Consider the following 22,188-nt stretch of genomic DNA (forward strand, 5'->3'; position numbering starts at 1 on the left):
GCTCTGAGCTGTGGAGAGGAAGGAAGCCGAGCCCAGGGATCGACGCTGCCGTTACAGGCCCAGATGTCCTGTCTGGAGGGAGGTTGGCTACCTCATGTGCTGTCTCTGCCTGGGGAGGGAGGGCTTGCAAACCAGCGGAGGAGAGAGCCGTGTTCTGCCAGCAGCTGGAGCCTCCCAGAGTCAGCCGGCAAAGCTGGCACTGCTCTGGCTCATGGAGTAGAAGTGTTACTCCCAAGGAGGCTTCCTGAGCAGTCTCCTTGCTGGGCTGGTTACCCAGATCTGCTCCGTAAGGAGGTTCACCAGCTCCCCTGCAGCCCAGCTCTTCCTTGGGAAGGTTTGATGTAGCTGGCTTGGTTAATCCCAGATGTATTTTTAATGAGATATCATTTTGTGAAAGGAGTTCCTAGTGCTGGTGAGACCAGTCAGGGAAAAAAAAAAAAAAAAAGGTTCCAAACAGGTTTGAAAACCTCTGTTTTCTAGTCATAGGAAAATTAAACAGAAGCCATCTGTCTGTGTTCAGCCCAGCAAGATATTGTGAACCTGTCTGGGAGAAATTAGCATCTAGTTCCTGATGAAAAAGGTGGGAGCAGCAGCCAGGGAGGGTTGGAAGAAGGTATGTGCCTGGAGGCCGTGCTAAAGAGAAACCCTAGATATTTGTTTCTCTGTCTGAAGTTCAGCTGATGGATGCCTCGAGAAGGTCCTGGTGCCCTGCTCTGTTTTTCCTTAGACACGGAGGATGCTGAGGGCCTTGAGGCTGTTCAGGGTTTTTGGGTGGGTGGCCAAGGGCGGAGGCAGGCAGCTGTAACTTGGCTGCAGATGTGCTGGGCATCGAAGCCCACAGCGAATGGGGAGTGTGACACCTCGTGTCTTCCGTGGGACAGGACCCTGCTTGTAGGCAGGAGAAAAGCCGATGCATAACGACTTACACCTTAATTCTCCTGTGCAATACCATCTGCATCCCAGTTCTACCCACCAAGCTGAGAGGCTTTTCCCCTGCCTTTCAGGACTGCTGTAGGCACATAATTTAAAGAACGTTGATCCAGCCAACATGCTGTAAGGGTATGGAGAAGGTAAAGTTTGTCAGGAAAACTTTTTGTTCCCATCAAGTTAGTCTGGTAAAAGACACCATTTTCTACTAAGAAAGTTTATTCTGTATGGTGTGGAAAACACTAGGCTGCCCAGAGAGGCTGACTGCAGAGAGGGTAGTTAAGCCTCTCCACAGCCTTCACAGCACCGTGTGGAATGGGAGCTGTTTGCTGTCCTTGTGACTTTGCCTTTTCCCAAATCTGTGTTGCTGGCCTGGCCTGGCAGGTAGGGAAGTTGAGTCCCTGTGAGATCAAACACCTCGCCTGGTCCCTGCCAGAGCTGCCATTAGATGAGTGCAAGTCTGTGACCTTCAGTGTCACCCTTAGGTGCTGTCTCTGGCATGGGGGGGAATTTTTTTTTTTTTTTTTTCTATCTATAGAAGATAAGAGAAGCTTTTGGATTGGTTGAGGAAATGGGGCAAGGTTTCTTCTCTGTGGCTGGTTGCCCTGGGAGTCCCTGTGTGGTTTTGTGTCAGGGCTGTCTCTGTGGTGGAGCCCACGGGGGATGCTCTGGGGTTTCGAATGAAGCAAACCCTTGGGAAGGAAGGCGGGTGGATGTATGTACCTTCTCTATGCTCTTGCTCACAGAACATCACCTGGGTCTGCTGAGGCTTCCTGGAGTGCTTGAATACCTGAACTAGAGGCTGTGAGATAGGAGTGTGATTCCCGCAGCCCCTGCCGGGGATCCCAGCTCATGGACCGGGACTTTGCTGCTGGGATCGCTGGTGTCTGGAGGCAGAGACGTGCTGGAGAGGCTTGAGACATGGTGGCTGTTCCAGCCAGCACACCGCTCCTGACTGTTGGCAGGGACAGGATGGTCCTGGACGCAGCACAGTCCTCACGTGTCATCTTTCCTGATGGCAGATGAATTTCTTCCTGACAAAGGATCTCTTATTTACCAAGATTTCATCTGCTCCTGCTGTTTATTGCCCACCTGAATCCTCCTGTCTCCTGCTGGCCTTGTTGTTGGCCTTCCAGGAGCAGCCAGTGGTGCCTCTGCCACAGTGGGGACAGGGATGGAGTCGGATGGGGTCGGTGGTTGGCAGCTGACAGCTGCTTTTTGTTTCCACCTGCTCCCCCTCCCTCTCTTTAATGAGATCGGTGCCAGGGTGCACTGGGAAGACTTTTCAGTGTGACAGGGAGTCACACCTGGGGCACGCAGGTCCCTGTTTTCATCCTAGGCAGAGAGAGGCTGCTCCAACTGCCTACCCTCCCGAGCTGCTCCTGTAACAGACCCGGAATGGGAAACAAAAGCTCTGCCCTGAGGCTGGCAGCTCGGGGTTGGGTGGGTCTGTCCTGCCGCGCTGAGCCTTGAACCTCAGAGATGTTTGTGCTGGTGGTCACTGAGATGCAAACCTGGCTGTTTCTGGACCCACTGGAGTGCCTATCTTTTAATTTTTTATCCTCGTTTTTGTGGGGGTTTTTGTTTTTTGTTTTTGTTTTTGTTTTTTTAAATGTGGCTACTGTCTTGTCTTCTAAAATCCTAGCTGTTTTAAATGGTACCAGTGGCTTGGCGGTTTCATTCTTTCAGGCCTTTGGTGCTCCCTGCGCAGACCTATCAGCGTTTCTGATCAACCACTCTAATTTCCTGAGTGGCTCCACTCCTGCTTTGTGTTTTGAAGGGTTTTCCCCTCTGCTTTGGAGGCCATGTGCTTCTTACCAAGCTGTTTTTTCATGAGGTTTCTCTCAAGGTGAATCTACAGGAGATGTTTGGGGCTGGTTTTGTTGCTGCCTCTTTAGTTCTTGGGATGTGTGAAGGACGGGAAGAGGTTCAAAGGAAGAACCTGAGGAGCTCGTTCAGCTTGGAAAATGAAAATCTGCCCCTCTGCTCCCACTGCCAAAATGGAATGTGCTGGGAGTCACGTTCCACTTTGCCTTTTTTCTTGATGCCTGTTCACGTTGTAACTTCCTCGCCCAGCAGAGCTGGTGCCTTCAGGCTGCCCCACACCTCTTGGCACAGCCCGAGTGCTGCAGGGAGCTGCACCCGCTGGGCTGGCAGTGGCCAGGAGACCAGCTTGTCCCTTCAGTGCTTCACAAGGCACAAAGAAAGCCAGCTGCCCCTTCCCCAGCACTGCTTCTGAACATGCTGGGGGGCTTTGCGGCTGCCAGGACTGTGCCTGGGGCTGCTGCGGGCTGAGGCTGAAATGCATGTCACGGCCTGGGTTTGTCCCTTCCCTGTGTCCCACTTAGAGCTGTTGGGTTTTTAATCTTCCTCTCCTTTCTTCAGGTCACAGACCCAGATGTTGGTGTTTGCTGGTGCCCTGCAGGAGAGGTACTGGACCTGCTGGGGCTTTGGGTGATGGATTTGCTGTGAAGACAGGAGCCAAGGAGACCTGTCCCACTGCAAATGGAGCTGCCAAGTGATGCCAGAGCCTGCAAATGCCAACCAAGCTGTTGTGGAGCAGGTAAAGCACATCAAGATTTTTTTTTCTTGGCCTGGAGAAGTTGGAGGGAAGGACCACTTGTGGCATTTAGCGTGGTCCTTGGAGCTGAGCATGGGAGGATCTTGCTGGGCTGTGGGTGCTCAGGTATTGCCATGGTTTTAAATGTGTGAGATGCCCAGCAGTAGAGAGCTGCCATGTGCTTGGGCTCTGAAGGAGGCTCTGTGCCCTCCTTGGGTGGAGGAGAGGAGGGCCTGGTGCTCCCCAGCCTGTGGTGCCCCGTGGCACTGGGTGGGATGGAGAATGCCCTGGCAGGACCCTGCCAGCTGAGGAGAAGAGCTGGGTGTGGAGGAGGAGAGACCGAGCCCTGCTCTGCCCCTGTGACTGGGAAAGGCCACTAAGCCCTGCTCCTACAGGTGCTGGTACTGCAGCGTGTTTCTGCCCTCACAGTGCTGGGGACTTAGGTGGGTGTTAGCTGCCAGAGGAAACACAAAGCCAGGACAGTCGGGATTAAGGTAGAGTGAGCCCCAGAACAACTGTCGAAGCATCCTGTAACCCTGTAGGTGATCAATGCCCTCGACAGCTGCCCACTTTCTTGTTTAGGCCAAGATGCCTAAAGGCAGTGCACTGCTGAGTCAGGCCCGAGCCTCCATCCAGACCTGGCCCGCCTTCCTGTGGCACTGTCTGCTGGCAGGCACAGCCTCACAGCTACTGCCTTGCTAACCTCCACGTCAGGGATTCCCTTGAGCTGCGATTAACTCCTCGAGGCTTGTAAATTTTCTTCTGCATTTACACGAAGACAGCTGGCTGGGTTAAACGGTTCCATAGTACTGCAGAAAAAGGAATCCTAGGAGGCATTACACTTGTTGGGGCCAAGGACTTTTCGCTTTATTTGAAAAACCAATTGACTCTTTCTGGATTTTCAGAAGCGGGGCGGTGCCCGTGCTGGGGCTTTGTCTCGGAGCCTGCAGCAGGGCTGTCGGGGGATGCAGGCTGATGGTGCCCGGTGTCCTTCCAGCACTGCACCAAGAGAGAGGTTAATAATGCCACACGCCTGCTGCTGCCCTTGGCTGCACGCTCGTGTGTTTCTGCAGGAGGATGAGAGCTGTGCCGGCAGCGTTGCCCAGGGGATGGGGGAAGGATTTTCAGCCCCGTAGAGCGGCTCCCTACATGAACCAACAGTTCCCTGTGCCTCTGGAGAGGGCAGGGTCAGCAGCCTGCTTGGGTCAGAGCCTGCTAGGATGGAGGAGGGTGGCTTGTCTGAAGCGCTGAGGTGGCTCCTTGCTCCTGTGCTGGGCTGTGTGCCAGTGTGATCCCCTCTCCATGCCCTGGGCTGCCCCACATGTGTCCTCTTGGAGTCAGAAAGGCAGGCAGCCAGCTGAGAGCCAAGTGTGAGCTGGGAATGATGGCTCCAAGCTGAGCTTACTGGTTACAGCTGGATATTGTGCAGGAAAGCAGAGGGGAGCTCATGGGGCAGAGAGAGTGTGGGCAAGGGAAGAGGGGCTTGTGGGTCCCTGGGAGCAGAGGTGGGTATGTCCAAGCCCAGGAGTGGAGAGGGGGCAGTGATATAAACGCCCGCAGCTCCTCTGAGTCCATGGTCCTGAGCATGGGGGGATGGTGTCAATTTCAGCTTCTGGGCTCTCTTTTTGAAAGCGTGGGCCTCCCCTGGGCTGGTGAGGCCCAGGACAGGGTCAGGGAGCGGAACAGGGTCAGCGAGGGACTGTCTGGAGCCGCTGCCCCGTGCCGGGGTGACGCACCCGGGGCTGCGGCTGTGCTGGAGGCGGTTTCAGGGCCTGCTTGCTGTGCTCACTGGGGGCTTTGGGCGCTGGGCATCCCTGTGCCCTCTGCCCTCATGTCCTGGAGCTGGCCCCCACCACCACATCGCCGCCGTTGCCATGGTGGTGTTGGGGCCAGCTGGGACACCCAATTGCCTGGCAATGGGGGCAACAGCTCGTCTGGCAGCGGGGATGCTTCCGTGAGTGTGTCCCCATGGCCCCTGCAGAGTGGGAGAGGTGAGGAATGCTGGGGGGGTGGTGTCTGCATCCCCTCCCTGGCCAAAAGCTGCAGTGGGGCTCTGGGTGCTGGTGCTGCCCGGGCAGCTCAGCCACGGGCAGGGGGGGGCTTGGGAGCAGAGCAGAGCAGGGACCAGGGCTGCGGGGGAGCTCGGGGGGCGGGGGGGGGGGGGTGGGGGGGTGTCAGTGACACCCCCTTCTCCACGCCGTGGGGCTGGGTGCATCCCTTGTGCGAGAAGGGGGTGCCTGGGGCAGGTGCCCTCGATCCTGCCCAACCTCTGCTGGCCGCGGGCTGCACTCGCCCTCCTGCGGCATCTGTGTCCCTGCACAGAAGCTGCTTTTTTGGGGAGGATGCGAGGGGGGAGGTTACTCCTGGAGCACGGGGCGGGGGGACTCTTGTGCTGGGCGAGAGGCACCTGGAGGCTACGGCACTTTCCGTGTCTGGGGGCTGGGAGCTGGAGCCCTTCTCCCCCCGAGCAGAACTGGGCAGGGAGCGAGCTTTGCTCCCGAGGAGAGAAAGTGCTGGCCTGTCTCCCTTTGTTCCTTGGGGCTGCGGCTATGGGTGAAACGTGGAGGGGTCTGGGGCTGCCTGCCTCGCCGCCGCTGGCCTTGCCCGCCTTGGTTTGCAGAGGGCCTTTGGGCTGTTCCGGCCTGAATTCTGTTCTGCACGGTGTGTACGTGAGGGCTTAGCTTACTCTTGCTCTGTCTAGAAAATGCTGTGGAGGCTGAGGATGAAAAATGCAGCAGGTGTCCTAACTGCAAATCCAACTCCCCCTCCCTGCCCTTTCCTGGCATTTGAAATCCATAGATGATTTTCCGAGAAGCAATTCCTGCGAACGTCCAGGGAGACTAGTGGTGGACTTGCCAGTGCTGGGTTTATGGTTGGACTTGATCATCTTAAAAATCTTTTCCAACCCAAATGCTTCTATGGAATGTGCTCCAGATGCCAGAAAAAGAGTAAAGAAGGAGTTGCAAAGTTGCCACGCCAGGATAGCAGAGATCAGATGCTGGGAAAGGGTAAATACGCTGTAAATACTGAAGGCAGGAGCCACAGCAGGAGGTTAGAGTATGTGGAGCTGGGGAATCTCCAGCAGACCCTTGGAAGGGAGCTTGGTCCATCTCACTGTCAGCTGACAGCTGAAGTGCGTTAAATAGCAGGAAGGTGTAACACTGGGCTCCTGTTCATTCTCTCAGCTATGGTCGAGCTTTTGTAAGGAATTGCAGGATGACAGTAGCAAAGTGATAAAGTAGAGAGGGACTGGAATATAAAGGTGATGGGTGAGGCTTCCTGGGTAGCAAGACTTGATTTAGAAAGCATTCAGCTACTTAGCAGTGGTCTGGAGGGGCAAGAGATTAATCCTGGAAATTCTCCTCTTTTCCTGGCTCCCTTGAGATGCTCCACATTGCCTTTGGCTGGCCAGGCGGTGTCCTGCTGGGGTCTAAGGAGGCTCTGGGTGGCGGGCCGAAACGGCTGAGAGACAGCTCTGAGTGGGATCTGGCTGGGCAGCTTTGGAGCAAGAGGGCTCCAAGTAGGCTGTGGCTGGCAGCCTGCAGGCCAAAAGGGCTCTCAGTAGGATCTGGCTGGTGAGCTGGGGTCCAAGAACACTCTGAACAGACTCCACCTGGCTGACCTATGGTCTGGGTGGGCTCTATGTTGCCTCTGGATGGCTAGCTAATGTCCACGTGGCTCTCCCAAGCTCAGTCAGCTCTGGGTGTCAGGCCAGACGTGAAGACATCTCCAGGGTGGCGATGGCTGGCTGGTTTCAGGGCTCTGACCTGTCTGTCCGTGTCACAGGAATGCTCTGAGTGGGCTCTCTTGGCTAGGGGTGGTCCATGAGGCTCTGAGTAGGCTCTGGCTGGCCAGCTAGGGATGTAGGTGTCCGTCTGTCCTGAACGGGTGAAAGAGCTCTGAGGAGGCTCTGGCTGATGGGCTAGAGAAGGAAGGTGGCCTCTGGCTCTCTGGCTACAGGGCTAGGGAAGGAAAGTTGCCTTTGTCTCTCTGCCTAATGGGCTAGGGAAGAAAGGAGGCCTCTGTCTCCCTGGGTGATGGACTAGGGAAGGAAGGTGAGCTCTGGATCTCTGCTAGAGGGTTTGCAAAGGCATTTTGCCTCTGGCTCTCTGGGTAATGGGCTACGGAAGAAAGGCGGCATCTGGCTCTGTCTAATGGCCTAGGGGAGGAAGGTGGCTTCTGGCTCTCTGGCTGATGGCCTAGGGGAGGAAGTTGACCTCTGTCTCTCTGGCTATTGTGTTAGGGAAGGAAGGTGGTCTCTGTTTCTCCTTCTAATGGGCTAGCGAAGGGAGTTTGCCTCTGTCTCTCTGTCTAATGGGCGATGGAAGGAAGGCAGCCTCTGGATCACTGGCTAATGGGCTAGGGAGTAAGGTCGATTCTGTCTCTCTGTCTAATAGGCTAGGGAAGGGAGGTTGTCTCTCCTGCTAATGGGCTAGGGAAAGAAGGTGGCCTCTGGCTCTCTTCTAATGGGCTAGTGAAGGTAACTTGACTCTGGCTAACGGGCTGTGGAAGGAAGGTGGTTTCTGGCTCTCTGACTAATGGTCTAGGGACAGAAGTTGACCTCCTGCTCTCTGTCTAATGGGCTAGGGAATGAAGTTTGCCTCCGGCTCTGGCTAATTAGGTAGGGAATTAAGGTGGCTTCTGGCTCTTTCTCTAGTGGGCTAGCAAACGAAGGTTGCCTCTGGCTCTCCTGATAGTGGGCTGGAGAAGGAAGTTTGTCTCTCTGGCTAATGTGGTATGGAATGAAGGCTGCCTCTGTCTCTCCAACTAATGAGCTAGGGAAGGAAGGTGGCTGCTGGCTCTCTGGCTGATGGGCTAGGGAAGAAGGTGGGCTCTGGCTCACTGGCTAATGAGTTAGGGAAGGAAGGCAGCCTATGGGCGTATGTCTAATGGACGAGGGAAGAATGTGGCCCCTGGCTCTCTGACTGATGGGCTAGGGATATAAATTGGCCTGTGGTTCTCTAGCTAATGAGCTAAAGAGGGAAGGTGCCCTCTCGCTCCCCGGCTAATGGGCTACAGAAGGAAGGCTGCCTCTGTCTCTCTGACTAATGAGCTAGGGAAGGAAGGTGGCTTCTGGCTCTCTGTTAATGGTTTCAGAAAGGGAGGTGGCCTCTGGCTCTATGGCTACGGGGCTAGGGAAGAAATGTGGCCTCTGTGTCTCTGACTAATGGGCTAGGGAACGAAGGTGGCCTGTGGTTGGTGGTATGTGGAAGGTAGGTGATTTCTAGCTACCTGGCTAATGGACCAGAGGAGAAAGATGACCTCTGGCTCTCCTGCTAATTGGTTAGGAAAGAAAGGTGGCCTCTGGCTGTCTGACTACGGGGCTAGGAAAGGAAGGTGGCGTCTGGCTCAATGGTTCATGGGATAGGGAAGGAAATATGCCTCTGGCTATATTGCTAATAGGCTAGGGAAGGACGGGGGGCCTCTTGCTCTCTGAATAATGTACTAGGAAAAGAATGCAGCCTCTGGCTTTCTGACTAATTGGCTACGGAAGGAAGGTGACCTCTGTCTCCCCGGCTAATGGGCTAGGGAAGGAAGGTGACCTCTTCCTCTCTGGATAAAGGGTTAGGGAAGGAAAGTGCCTCTGGCACTTTAGCTACAGGGCAAGGCAATGAAAGCGGCTTCTGGCTCTCTGGCTAATGGGTTACAAAAGGAAGGCAGCCTCTGTCTCTCTGGCTTATGGCCTAGTGAAGGAAGGTGGCCTCTGGCTCTCCTGCTAATGGGCTAAGGAAAGAAATTTGCGTCATTCTCTCTGGCTCATGGGATAGGGAAGGATGACAGATTCTGTCTGTCTGAAGAATGGGATAGGAAAAGAAGGTGGCTTCTGGATCTCTGGCTAATGGGCTAGGAGAAAAAGCTGAACTTTGTCTCTCCTGCTCATGGGGTAGGGAATAAAGGTGACTACTGGCTCTGTGGCTAATGCACTAGGGAAGGAAGGTGACCTCTGGCTCTCTGAGTAATGGAGTAGGGAAAGAAGGTGGCTTCTGGCTCTCTGACTAATGAAGTAGAAAAGGAATGTGGCCTCTGTCTATCTGGCTACTGGTCTAGGGAGGGAAGGACGTCTCTGGAACTCTAGCGAAAGGGCTAGGAAAGGAAGGAGGCATCTGTCTCTGTGGCTGATGGGCTAGGGAAGGAACGTAACCTCTGTCTCTGTGGATAACGGTCTAGGTAAGAATGGTGACCTCTGGCTCTTCCTAATGGTCTAGGGGATGAAGGCGACTTCTGTCTCTCTCGAAAATGGGCCAGGGCAGAAGGTAGTCTGATGGGTTAGGGAAGGAAGTTGCCCTCTGGCTCTGTGGCCTATGGGCTAGGGAGGAAAGCTGGCTTCTGGCTCTGTGGCTAATGGGGTAGGGAAGGAATGTGGCCTCTGTCTGATGGGCTAGGGAATGAAGGAGGTATCTGGCTCTCTGCCTAATGGGCTAAGGAAGGATGGTGGCCTGTTGTTCTCTGGCTAGTGCATTAGGGAAGGAAGGAGGCATCTGGCTAATGGGCTGTTAAAGGAAGGAGGCTTCTTGCTCAATGACTAATTGGCTAGGGAAGGAAGTTGCCCTCTGGCTCTCTGGCTAATGGACTAGGGAAGGAAGGTGACCTCTGTGTCTCTGGCTATTTGGCTAATGAAGGTGGTGGCTTCTGGCAGTCTCGGTAATGAGCTAGGGAAGGAAGGTGGCCTCTGGTCCCTGGCTACAGGGCTAGGGAAAGAATTTTGCTGCTGGCTCTCTGGCTAATGGACTAGGGAAGGAAAGTGACCTCTGTCTCTCTGGCTGATGATCTAAGGAAGGAAGGTGGCCTCTGGCTCTCTGGCTTCAGTGTAGGGAAGGTATTTTGTCTCTGGCTCTCTACCTAAGGGGCTACAGAAGGAAGGGAATCTCTGGCTTTATGGCTAATGGCCTAGGGAAAGAAGGTGGCCTCTGGCTCATCAGCCTTCCCTAGCCCATCAGCCAGAGAAACAAGTTGCCCTCTGGCTCTGTGGCTGATTTTTGAGGGAAGGACGGTGACCTCTTTGTGTCTAATGGGCTAAGGAATGAAGGCATCTGCTGGCTCTCTGACTAATTGGCTACAGAAGGAAGGTGACCTCTGTCTCCCTGGCTAATGGGCTAGGGAAGGAAGGTGACCTCTTGCTCTCTGGATAAAGGGTTAAGGAAGGAAGGTGGCCTCTGGCCCTCCTGCTAATGGGCTAGGGACGGAAAATTCCCATGTCTGGCTCATGGGATAGAGAAGGATGGCAGCTTCTGTCTGTCTGAACAATGGGATAAGAAAAGAATGTGGCTTCTAGATCTCTGGCTAATGGGCTAGGAGAGAAAGTGGAAATTTGTCTCTTTGGCTCATGGGGTAGGGAGGGAAGGAGGCATCAGGCTCTCTGAATAATGGGCTAGAGAAGGAAGATGGCCTCTGTCTCAATGGATAATGGTCTAGGGAAGAAGGTGGCCTCTGTCTGTCTAAAAAATGGCATAGGTAAAGAATATGGCTTCTGGATCTCTGGCTAATGGCCTAGGAGAGAAAGTTGAACTTTGGCTTATGGGCTAGGGAAGGATGGTGACCTCTGGCTCTCTGACCAATGGAGTAGGGAAGGAAGGAGGCATCTGGCTCTCTGGCTAATGGGCTAGAGAAGAAAGGAGGCCTCTGTCTCAACGGATAATGGGCTAGAGAAGGCAGCCTCTGTCTGTCTCGCTGAAGGGCTAGGGAAAGAAGGTGGGCTCTTTATATATGTTTAATCAGCTACGGTATTAGTTCAGCCTCTGGCTTTCTGCATAATGGCTAGGGAAGCAAGATTGCCTCTGGTTCACTTGCTAATGGGCTAGGAAAGGAAGGTGCCCTCTGGCACTGTGACTCATAGGCTAAGGAAGGAAGGTGGCCTCTGGTTTTCTGTTCAATGGGCTAGGGAAAGAAGAGAGCCAGAAACCACCTTACTTCCCTAGGCCTCTAGCCAGAGAGGCAGAGGCCACCTTCCATCCCTAGCCCACCAGCCAGAGATCTAGACGCCACCTTGATTTCTATCCGGAAAGAGATAGGCCACCTTCTTTCCCGACCCCATTAGCCAGTGAGGGAGACACTGCTTTCCTTCCTTAGCCCATCAGCAAGAGAGGCAGAGGCCACCTTCCATCCCCAGATCATCAAACAGACTCAGAGGAAAACTTTCTTCCCTAGCCCGTTAGCCAGAAAGCCAGAAGCTACCTCGGCTTCTTAGCTCATTAGCTAGACAGAGGCCACCTTCCTTCCCTAGCCCATTAGCCACAAAGCCAGAAGCCACCTTCCTTCCCCAGGCTGTCAGGCAGATATTCAGAGGCCACCTTCCTTCCGTAGTCCAATAGCCAGAGAGCCAGAGGCCACTTTACTTTTCTACCTCATTAACCAGAGAGCCAGAAGCAACATTCCTTCCCTAGCCCCTCAGCAAGAAAGCCAGAGGCCACCTTCCCTCCTTAGCCCATTAGCCAGAGAACTAGAGGCCATCTTCATTCCCTAGCCAATCAGGCAGTGAGTAAGAAGCCACTTTTCTTGCCCAGCTCAATAGCAAGAGAGCCAGAGGCCACCTTCCTTCCTTAGCCCATTAAGTCAGAGATCCAGAAGCCCCCTTTGATTTTTAGCCCATTAGCCAAACAGCCAGCAGCCAACTTTCCTCCCTTGTCCATCAGCCAGAGAGCCAGAGGCCACCTCCTTCCCTAGCCCATTAGCATGTGAGCCAGACGCCACCTTCCTTACCTAGCCCATTTGCCAGACAGACCTAATCCATCTTCCCTCCCTAGCCCAATACCCAGAGAGCCAGAAGCCACCTTCGTTTCTTAGCCCTTTAGCCAGAGAGACTGAGGCCACCTTCATTCTCTAGCTCATTAGCCACATAGCCAGAGGCCAAATTCCTTCCCTAGCCCATCAGCCATATATCTAGAGGCCACCTTCCTTTACTATACCATGAGCCAGAGAGCCACAGGCCCCTTCCCTAGAATATTAGAGAGTGGCAGAAGCCACCCTGGTTATTTGGCTAATGGCGAGGGAAGGATGGTGGCCTCTGGCTCTCTGACTACAGGTATAGGGAAGGAAGGTGGCCTCTGTCTCTCTGGTTCTTCAGCTACTGAAGGAAGGTGGCCGTTTGCTCTTTGGCTAATGAGCTAGGAAATATGGCAGCCTCTGACTAATGGGCTGATGGGCTAAGGAAAGAGCTTTGCCACTGGCTAATGGGCTAGGGAACATAGGTGGCCTCTGTCTCCCTGGCTGATTGGCTAGGGGAGGAAGGTGGCCTCTGGCTTTCTAGCTAATCAGCCAGGGAAGGATAGTGGCCTCTGCCTCTCTGGCTAACAGCCTAGTGATGTGATGTGCCCTCTCGCTCTCTGGCTAATGGGCTAGGGAATGAAGGTGGCCTTTGGCTAATGGACTGATGGGCAAGGGAAGGCAGGTGGCCTATGCGTCTCTGGCTAAGAGCACAGGAAGCTTGCTCTCTGGCAAAGAACGTAAGGAAGGTGGCTTTGGCACTGGCTAATTAATTCAAGAAGGTGGGCTCTGGCTCTGTGGCTAGTAAAGCAGGAAGGTGGCCTCTAGCTCTCTGGTTATATAATAGGGAAGGAAGGTGGCCTCTGGCTGATGGCCTGTGGAATGAAGGATGCCTCTGCCTCGCTGGCTAATGGCCAGGGAAGGAAGATGTCCTCTACCTCTGTGGCTAATGGGCTGGGGAAGGAAGGTGGCTTCTGGCTCTCTTCTTCCCCTAGCCCATTGAAGAGAAAACCAGAGGTCTCCTTCCTTCCCTAGCCCGTCAGCCAGACAGTCCGAGGCCAACTTCCTTTCCTAGCCGTTATCCAGAAAGCCAGAGGCGTCATTAATTACCTAGCTGATTTGCCATATGTCAAGAGGCCACCTTCCTTCCCTAGCCCAGTAGCCAGAGAGCCAGATGCCACCTTCCTTTACCAGCCCACAAGCCAGAGCCTCCTCAGAGCCCTCTTTCAACCGTGCAGGACACCCAGAGCCCTACATCCCCAGCTGCCCAGCCAGATCCAACTCAGAGCTGTCTTTCAGCCCTTTTGGTCTGCAACCCCGGGCCCAGCTGGACACCACCTGGCCAGCCAGAGGCAACTTAGAGTCCGCCTGGACAAGAGGTAGTTCAGGCAGAGCCGACTTGCATCCCTCGTGGACTGTCACCGCTGGCCAGACAGGTCCTATTCAGAGCTGCCTTGGAGCCCGGCCTGCCACCCACAGCCTATTTAGTGCACAGTTGGACGCCAGCTGCCCAGCCAGAGGCAACTGAAGCGTCTGTCTGGAGCACAGCCCCACATGGTCCCGACCAGGCCAGCAATCCATCCCATTTCCCAGGACAACCTGTCTTGGTTGAACTCCCCACAGTGGGCAAAGTGCCACGGGTGTTGGACACAGCCCTTAATAAATACACCTGGAAGGCAAAAGATGCCTGTGGGAAAACTCACAAGATTCACACTAGGTGGATTGTTCCCTCTTTCTAACCCGAGAAGCAAATTTGTTCTTTTGTTTCACTTTCAGGAGGAAGGAGGCGACACAGACGCACGCACAGAAGAAGTGAAGCAGATGCAGATTTTAGTATAATTTGGTTAGGATGCATATGCTACTTTTAATTATAATATTTGTGCATTTACCTATGGGAGTGAAGGAAAACCAATTCCCCATCTCCCCACCCAACCCATAACACCCCCTTTGAGGATAATGACTTTGTTTTGTTAGCAAAACCTGTAAGCCAAACCTTTAAGTCGCTGCTGGGTTTGTGGAGGACCTCTAGGATTGTCAAGCTAGCCGTGGGTCCCTACACCCCTCACCCCAGCACAAATTGTAAGTAACTATAGTGAAACTGGTAACACCACCTGGGATGGTAGTGAAACATGGCCAATGCAATTTCCTAGTATGGGTAAATTTTGGTTAAATCGCACCCAGAAGGGCGGGGTTAATGTGGGAACAAGTGTCAGTGGACCCTCAGACAGAAATTGGTGAATAAAAATAGAGGTGTTTATATATGGATGTGGCTTGATGAAAATGGGCGTAACAAAGGATTTCAGGGGTTTTGGTCAAACAAAAATGAAACTGCGTATGCTAAATTACGGGAAGATTATTTTTATCATCGAGCTTGTGAGTGGAAAAATGACACTGGTGCCTGGTGTTGTACCGCTCGAGCAAATGGTTACCTTAATGAGTTCTTTAGCCCCTTGGGGGACAGAAACACAACTTACTTTCAAATTCCAAAAAACTGCAGCTGGACCATTTGCAAACGGTGCCAAAGCCCAGAAAGGCCATTATTGGATTTGTGGATGTACTGCCTACAAACACCCACCAGCAAACCGGTCAGGGATTTGTTCTATAGGGATTATTCGCCCTCTGTTTTTCCTTCTTCCAGAGGCAGATGGTCCTCAATTGGGAATAAGACTATATGACAAATTAGGGGACAAAAGGATTGTCCGCAGCAAGCGATCTGTTCAAAATTGGTAGAACTCAAAAGTGGGGAGAAAATGAGTGGCCTCCCGAAAGAATAATTAAGCATTACGGGCCTGCAACCTGGAATCCCAATGAACCAATATCAGGGACAAGAGAACCGATTTGTAATTTGAATCGCATGAGTCGACTACAAGCAGTTTTAGAAATTATTGCCCATAAAACTGCTAATGCTATAGACATTTTAACCCAACAATCTCAACAGATGCGCACTGCAATCCTTCAGCATGGCGTGGTGTTGGACTATCTACTAGCAGAAGAGGGAGGGGTGTGTGGAAAATGAAATGTTTCTAATTGTTTGGAAATAGACGATGTAGGTGAAGTAGTCCTTCAGCGAACTACAGACATTAGGAAACTGGCCCACGTCCCTGTTCAAACATGGAATGGCTGGAGTGGTGATTTATGGTCTTGGTTACCCGGAGCACCATGGGTAAAACAGCTTTTATTTTATCTGTTACATGCATTTGCTGCCTTGATGTTTTTGCCCTGTATCATCCCTTGCTTTGTTCAGTTAATCCAACATGTTGTATCCAACGTGCAATTACATCTACTGCCTCACCTGATGGTGTAAAACAGATTCATGCTGTTCGCCAATCAAAGTCTGCCGCTGTACCAATCATTTAAACCTTATGTATACACACGTGTGTCCTTGTTTATATTTAGGATAGGTGCTGTTAGGCCTAAACAACAGATGCGCTTTAGGCTGGGGTGTGGAAATCCATTTTCTTGCTGCGGAGATGGAAACACCCCCCCCCCCCTCAGGCGAGTCAGACCACCATTTTGGAGCTCTGGAATTTATCGCACCATGTATATGGATTGCATTTCCGCATTAGCTTTAGTCCTTGTTTTATCGGCTATCGCCTTATTTGTTTTTGTAATGTTCCTTTTTTGTCGGTGTGAATGTCAGTTTTCCAAGTTACCTTTACGTTCCTCTGCTGCTTCGCCTGAACCTTCTTCTGTCACCTCGCCTGAGCAACAACCACTGCGCTCCCCTGCCTCTCCTCCTCAACCATCGTCCTCCTGTGCCGCTGTTCCTGAACCTCAACCATCGACCTCTTCCGCTCTTTTACCTGAGCCTCAACCCCCATGTTCTTTTGTTTTGCCTGAACCTCAACTGCCCTCGTGTTCTTTTGCTGACTCTCCAGAATTTCAAATTTAGTTTATAAGATGCCTTTGTTCTATAAAGTTAATTAGCTTTAATAATTGTTAGAAATAGCAGTATTGTTTATTTGTTTTGGTTTAAAATTAAAATAGAATTTTCTAGGCTCATATGACGCATGCGCTTTAGGATGGGGAAAGGGGTGGAAAGCCTTATTTTTTCCTCTGCGCATGCTGATCCCGACCCCAGCAGACTGGAGCAGCCGACTGTGTGGATTTGCAGGGCCCTAATCAGTTTGTGATATCTTTTGTTTATAACTGAAAAAAAAATGGATGGCATTCTAGCATTAGTTTTGATTCATGTTGTCTTTTTTTCCCTGTTGGCTATTATTTATCACTGTTATACTTTTCTTTTGTCCCTGTAACTGCTTTTCTTGGAGGATATCGCTGCGTCCCTCTACTGATTCGTCAGAGCCTCAAAATTAGTTTATAAAATGTTTAGGTTTTATAAAGTTAGTTTTAAACATGTTAAAATTGTTTTTGGTTATATGTTTGTGTGAGAGACGAGAAACCAGGCCTGTGAGAAACTAAGACAAACAGCCTGGGAAAGCAAAAGTTGAGGCTGATCGAAGAAATGCCTCAAACACTCACAAGACAAAACTCTGAGTCGCAGGGTGCATCCTGTGGAGGCCGAAGCTGATAACGCTGCCCCATACAGCTGGGGGAGGGAGCCCTGTGGAGACAGGACGGCTCTGCCCTGGGGCACCTGGGCAGATTTCAAGGGCCATGTGTCCGGTGAATGAACTTTACTTCATTATCCACGAAATGCATATTAAAGTTAACACCCTCAATATGCTAACGAGGGCTGTCATGATCATGTGTCGACGGATACAGCCCGGGTATCCAGAATAACACCAATGTGGTTTGCCAGCTCGATCCAATTTTATTAAGCACAGAGCATCTTATATACTATTAGGGCGTGATCGCATACAGCTAAACAAGCTGTGATTGGTTCTAAGCCACTGTCCACACAATATAACTCATATTTCATTGGTACAACGCGAGAAGCACACGCAAGAAGCACGAGCCTATGGACCTCCTACTCAGTGTTTCAACTTCACTCCATATCTCTAGGTAAGGAATTTGCTGAACAATAGCTCTCTGTGCAGTGGCAGCCAGAGAGGAACATTGAACAGTGAGTTCTTTACACAGGGGCAGCTAGCACAGAGTTACCATGTCGGTATCAAGGACCAGGTGGCCGTTATCTTCCAAAAACTTCTCCACACCCCAACCCCCCGCTCATCCCCACTGCCGGGGCAGGATGGGGCAGCGCACACACATCAGCATCGCAGGGCCACCGCTGCCCTGTCCCTTCCCCGTGGACACAGAATTCACCTCCCCCCAGAAAACCATGCTTGCGATGGGAGATCATGGAGGTGGGGAGAGTGTCGGGATAGGAAACCATCGCGGGGCTGAGAAATCGTCCTTGAGATGGGAAACCATCCCTGGGACGGGAAGCTGTTGGGAGGGGAACCATTGTGGGGATGGGAAATCATCCCTGGAGACAGAACAGCAGGATGGGAACCGCTGGGCTGGGGAGTTGTGGGGTGAAGCAGCAAAACCTCGTAAGGCTGGCTGAAGCAGGTGCTGGTGGAATGATGGCCGTGGGGCCAGACCCCCAAAACCCTGTTTGCCCCAAAGAGACCCCGCAGCGCCCAACCCCCACGGCAGGGGCAGCAGCAGGCTCCCGCTCCTCCTCAGGCTCCTGCTCTCCAGGGAACTCCCCCGCCAGCTCTGCCCGCCCGGCTCTCACCCCGTCACCCCTCTTCGCTCCCCCTGCAGAGAGGGTCCCTATCCAGCCGCCGAGGACGTCGGAGGCGCCCGGCGGGGGCTTCACCCCCCCAGCCATGTCCCCGCCGTCCCTGCCTGAGCGCTGCCCCCTGTCACGGCGCTGCCAGTGCCCCGTGAGCCTGCCCGGGTCCCCGCTGTCACCTGCCAGCTGGCCCAGGCCGCCGCCAGGCAGGGGGTGCCCAGGGCCCTTGGAGCCCCGGGCGGGTGTGTTGCGGGTGAGTGTTTTAGATCACTTGAAGAGTCGCTGTGGAAGGTATTAGCAAAAAGTGAGTTCAACGTGATGTTATAAAAGGGTGATTTTGCAAAGTCTGGTGGCAGCATTCACTCTATTCCTTACTACCTGGAAGAAACATACAAAGGAAAATCAAGTTCAAATTTATTTAAAATTATTTACACAGAGACCAGAAACAGAAAAAGGTAAGGGAGACCTCCCGCTGAGTCACAGAGTTCACAATGGACCCCCTTGCTTTCTCAACTCCTGATGGAGCTTAGATGCAGGTAGATTCAATCTCAATCCCAGACTTGGTCAAAGGTTTCTGCCTAATGGGAGAGGTACAAAGGGTAAGGAAGAGCTCCCGCTGAGACACGAGGTTCAGAACAGATCCCCTTGCTTTCGCAACTCCTTCTCAGAGAGGAGTCCAGGTGAGGCTGGATCCAGGCTTGTGGCAACCGGGGCACGGACTCTGCACCGAAGAGCGGAAGGAAAGACCCTTTCTTATTACAATAGCACATACTTATGCACTCCCCAAAGCTCTTACTTCACAATTAGCAAATCGGCAATTGGACAGCCATCAATCCTTTCTCCTATCAGCACCAGAGCACTCTCACACGCTGTGCAGACCAATCCCCTGCTCGCTCAGGCGCTGTTCACGCGGCGGGAACTCCTCACGGGTCAGGATTTCCCACAGCTCAGGGTGGCAGCTGTCCCTCGTTTTCCCCTGACGCCTCGGCACAACTCGGCAGTTTCTGATCTTTCTCCCCAGGGCTGTTCCTCATCAAAGCCTTGCTGCTGCTCAGGGGCTGTGCAGGGCTGACAGGCCGATGTCTCCCACAGTCAGAGAGTGGAAGAAGCTGCCCAGGGAGGGGGGAGAGTCCCCATCCCCGGGTGTGTTTAAGGGCCATTTGGATGAGCTGTGGGGGGATGAGGGGCAGGGGAGAACTTTGTAGAGTCGGCCTGAGGGTTGGACTCGATGATCCCGAGGGGATTTTCCAACCTGAAGGATTCTGGGATTCTGTGACTCTAAGGCAGCGCCCAGCGGCACCGGCAGCCCCCTAGAGCCGCCCAGACACCCCCCGGCACGGGCTGTGCCTGGCCAGTCGCCCTCCCACCACCGCTGGGTCCCCACCGCTGCTGGGGCTCCCCTTCCCCGGCTGCAGGTCCTTGCCCAGGGCCCCACTTGCCCCAGAGGCCCGGGACTCTGCCCAGAAAGCCCACCCAGCGCTCCTGGCAGCCCCGAGGTCCGGCTCCCAGCCTGGAACATCCCTCTTGCACCCGGCCAGCGTCGCTGTGCAGAGATGAGCGCCAGCCCTACCCCACGGGCCCACCACCCCCTCCCAGACAAGGTCCTGTCGGCCCCAGCACCTGAGCAGCGCCTCTGTGCCGCGGACACAGCTCTGGGGGTGCTGGCAGAGAGAAGGAGCCGGCCCCAGTGCTGCCAGCGGCCACCCGACACCACCGTGACCCTCTTTCCTCCGTCGCAGGGGGACAGCGGCGGTCCTCTCCTCTGCAAAGACAGGAGTGCTGACTACTTCTGGCTCGCTGGGGTGACCAGCTGGGGGAGAGGCTGCGCGAGAGCGAAACGGCCCGGAATCTACACCTCCACTCAGCACTACTACGAGTGGATCCTAGTACAGGTGGGGCTGCCCCCAGCAGGAACGGCTGCTCCAATGCCACGGCCAGCCTTCCCCTCAACCCCCCTTCAGAGGCCAAGGCCAACACCAACACCATCAGGCGGGTTCAGCTCCCGCCCCCTTCTACCCCAGAAGTTGGTGGAATTCTTCACTTGCTTGCAGGAGCTCCTGCAGAACCTGAGGGAAGGCCTGAGCAGCAGGAGGGAGAGGATCCAGCGCAGGCTGCAGTGCACCACGGCCACCTCCTGCAGGGGCTCTGCCTGCTGAGCCAACGGCAGCCTCAGTGCCAACGGCCTGCTCGGTCCTGCCCACGCCCCCCGACTGCACACAACCACCCATGTTTGTCTTAGCTGTTGAATGAAGCTGCCGCCTTCCACAGCTCACCACGCTTCGGTTCCACCCCGCCTCCTGGGCAAGGCCCAGCGCCTGCAAAGTGAGGCTGCAGGCAGCCAAGGGGGGCACAAAGGGGAAGAGTCACTCCGAGGGGTGACCCCGAGCCTGGTCGAGGGGAGGGGGAGGGTGTGGTGGGAGAAGGGGCCACTGGTCACAGGGCCGAGAGGTCTTGGGGACAGCGGCTGGAACACAGAGTGTCTTAGGGCAGTCATAGTGGGGGCCACAGGGCAGGACAGAGATTTTGCGAGGGCACACTTGGGGTTTGGGGGGGCAGACTGAGGGTCTGGAGGGGGCACAGGGCAGGACAGGGGCTCTGGGAAAGCACGTTGGGGGTCTAGGGGGCCACAGGGAAGGACAGGGGCTCTGGGAGAGCACGTTGGGGGTCTAGGGGGCACAGGGCAGGACAGGGGCTCTGGGAGAGCACGTTGGGGGTCTAGGGGGCACAGGGCAGGACAGGGGCTCTGGGAAAGCACGTTGGGGGTCTAGGGGGCCACAGGGCAGGACAGGGGCTCGGGGGGGGCAGATTGGGGACTTGGGGCAGGGCGGGGGGGCTCAAGGGGAGGGGGGGGCAGGGGCTGTAGTTCAGACCCCCCTATAACCCCCCTTCTCCTCCCCACCCCACCACGGGGCGAACAGAGCCCACCGTGGGTCTTGCAAGGGCTCAAACCAGGGAATTTCTGATGAAGTCTGAACTGCGAGGCAGGAAGGTTTTGCTCGTGTTTGTTCCCCAGCGACTCCTCAGCGGTTTTCCGTCGGCCTCTTGGTCTGCGTGGACAAAAGTAAAACGCTCCCCATACACCTCACCGGTAGCAGCCTTCGGTGGGTGCTTGGGCAACCGAGCTAAGGGCAACTCGAAGACAAGGGCCCGGAGATACCGTCTAGGGAGGGTGATCTCGCCCATGCAGGCGGACGACACCTGGACCTTCCTCACGGCTCCTGCTCCACAAAGAGCCGACCCCGCGAAGAAGAGCCCGTACTCCTGCCCTCGGCCACCGAGGCCCCTCACTCTCTTGTCACTGGGCATGCTGGGGCTGCGCAAAGGAATCCCGGGAAGTCGTGATCATAAAACACCCCTTTCCAGGAAATTCACGCCTGTGTATGATTGGCGGGTGTGTAAACTGATGGCCCCCGCTAGTTCGGGGGAGCCCTTATGGTGGAGAAAGCCCAGGGCGACCCCAGCGCTGCTGATCAGGAATTCCCGCCGAGCAGTGCCTTTGGATTCCGACTGGTGAGGGAGTTTCTTGGTTTCAGTCCGGACCCCCCTGCTGTGGGTCCCGCTTGTCACCCCCCCCGGCTGTGGGGCAGAGGCCCCCTCCCGCCGGGGGTGTGGAGGGGAGGAGCGGCTGGAGGATTTGGGGCTGGGGGCCTACACCCCCGTGGGGCTGGTGCAAAACTTCCTCCAGCCCCTGCGCCTCCACGTGGGGCCGCCCTGGTGGGGGCCATGGCCCTCGGTGACCCGGGGCTGGGGGTCTCTGTGGGCTGGGGGGGACCTGGGGGGGTCTCTGCGGGGCCGGGAAACGTCCCCGTGGGGGTTTGTGGGGGGATTTGCGGGCGCTGCCTCGGGGCAGGTGTGGGGGGGTCCCTGGGGGCTGCCCCTGACCCCCCCGCCGCCCCCCAGGGACGCCGGGCCCCGCCTGGCCCCGCTGCCGCTGCCGGCCCGCGCCCCCCGTGCTCGCCGGGACGTCACGGCCCCGGTGACCCCCGGGAAGGGCGGGGAAGGGAAAGGCGAGGGGGGGAAGGGGAAGGGGGGGGAGGACCCGACCCCCCCGAGCCGCCGGGTTCACACCCCCCGGGCGGGGGGAGGCCGCGACGCGGGCGCGACGCCACCCCCGAGGGCCCCCCCACCCCGGGGCTCCCCTACCCGCCCTCCCGCCTCACCGGAGCCCGGGGAAGCTGCCGGGGCCGCCGCCGCCGCCATCACGGTGGCCCTGAGGGGAGCGGGGTCCGCCATGGCGGGTGAGGGCATTGCCAGCGAGGGGGCGGGGCCAGAGAGGAGCATGCGCAGGACGCGGAGGGGGTGCGGGGCGACGCCGCGGCCGCCATGGCGGGTGAGGGCATTGCCAGCGAGGGGGCGG

General features: G+C 55.1%; 1 long non-coding RNA gene and 1 pseudogene across 1 annotated transcript; one reads left to right on the forward strand and one right to left on the reverse strand.

Annotated features, from left to right (window-relative positions):
- Nucleotides 1–14,003, forward strand: part of LOC141972464 (E3 ubiquitin-protein ligase PHF7-like) — a 32,949-nt pseudogene extending 18,946 nt beyond the window's left edge.
- A 5,752-nt stretch (nucleotides 14,004–19,755) lies between these two features.
- On the reverse strand, nucleotides 19,756–22,134 carry LOC141972525 (uncharacterized). The gene is made up of 3 exons (XR_012635408.1): nucleotides 21,992–22,134; nucleotides 20,757–21,144; nucleotides 19,756–20,159 (listed from the first exon to the last, which is right to left on the reverse strand). It is a non-coding gene; the product is annotated as an uncharacterized LOC141972525 (long non-coding RNA).
- Nucleotides 22,135–22,188: the final 54 nt, after the last annotated feature.

Source organism: Athene noctua, chromosome 33, assembly GCF_965140245.1.
Source record: "Athene noctua chromosome 33, bAthNoc1.hap1.1, whole genome shotgun sequence".
NCBI lineage: Eukaryota > Metazoa > Chordata > Aves > Strigiformes > Strigidae > Athene > Athene noctua.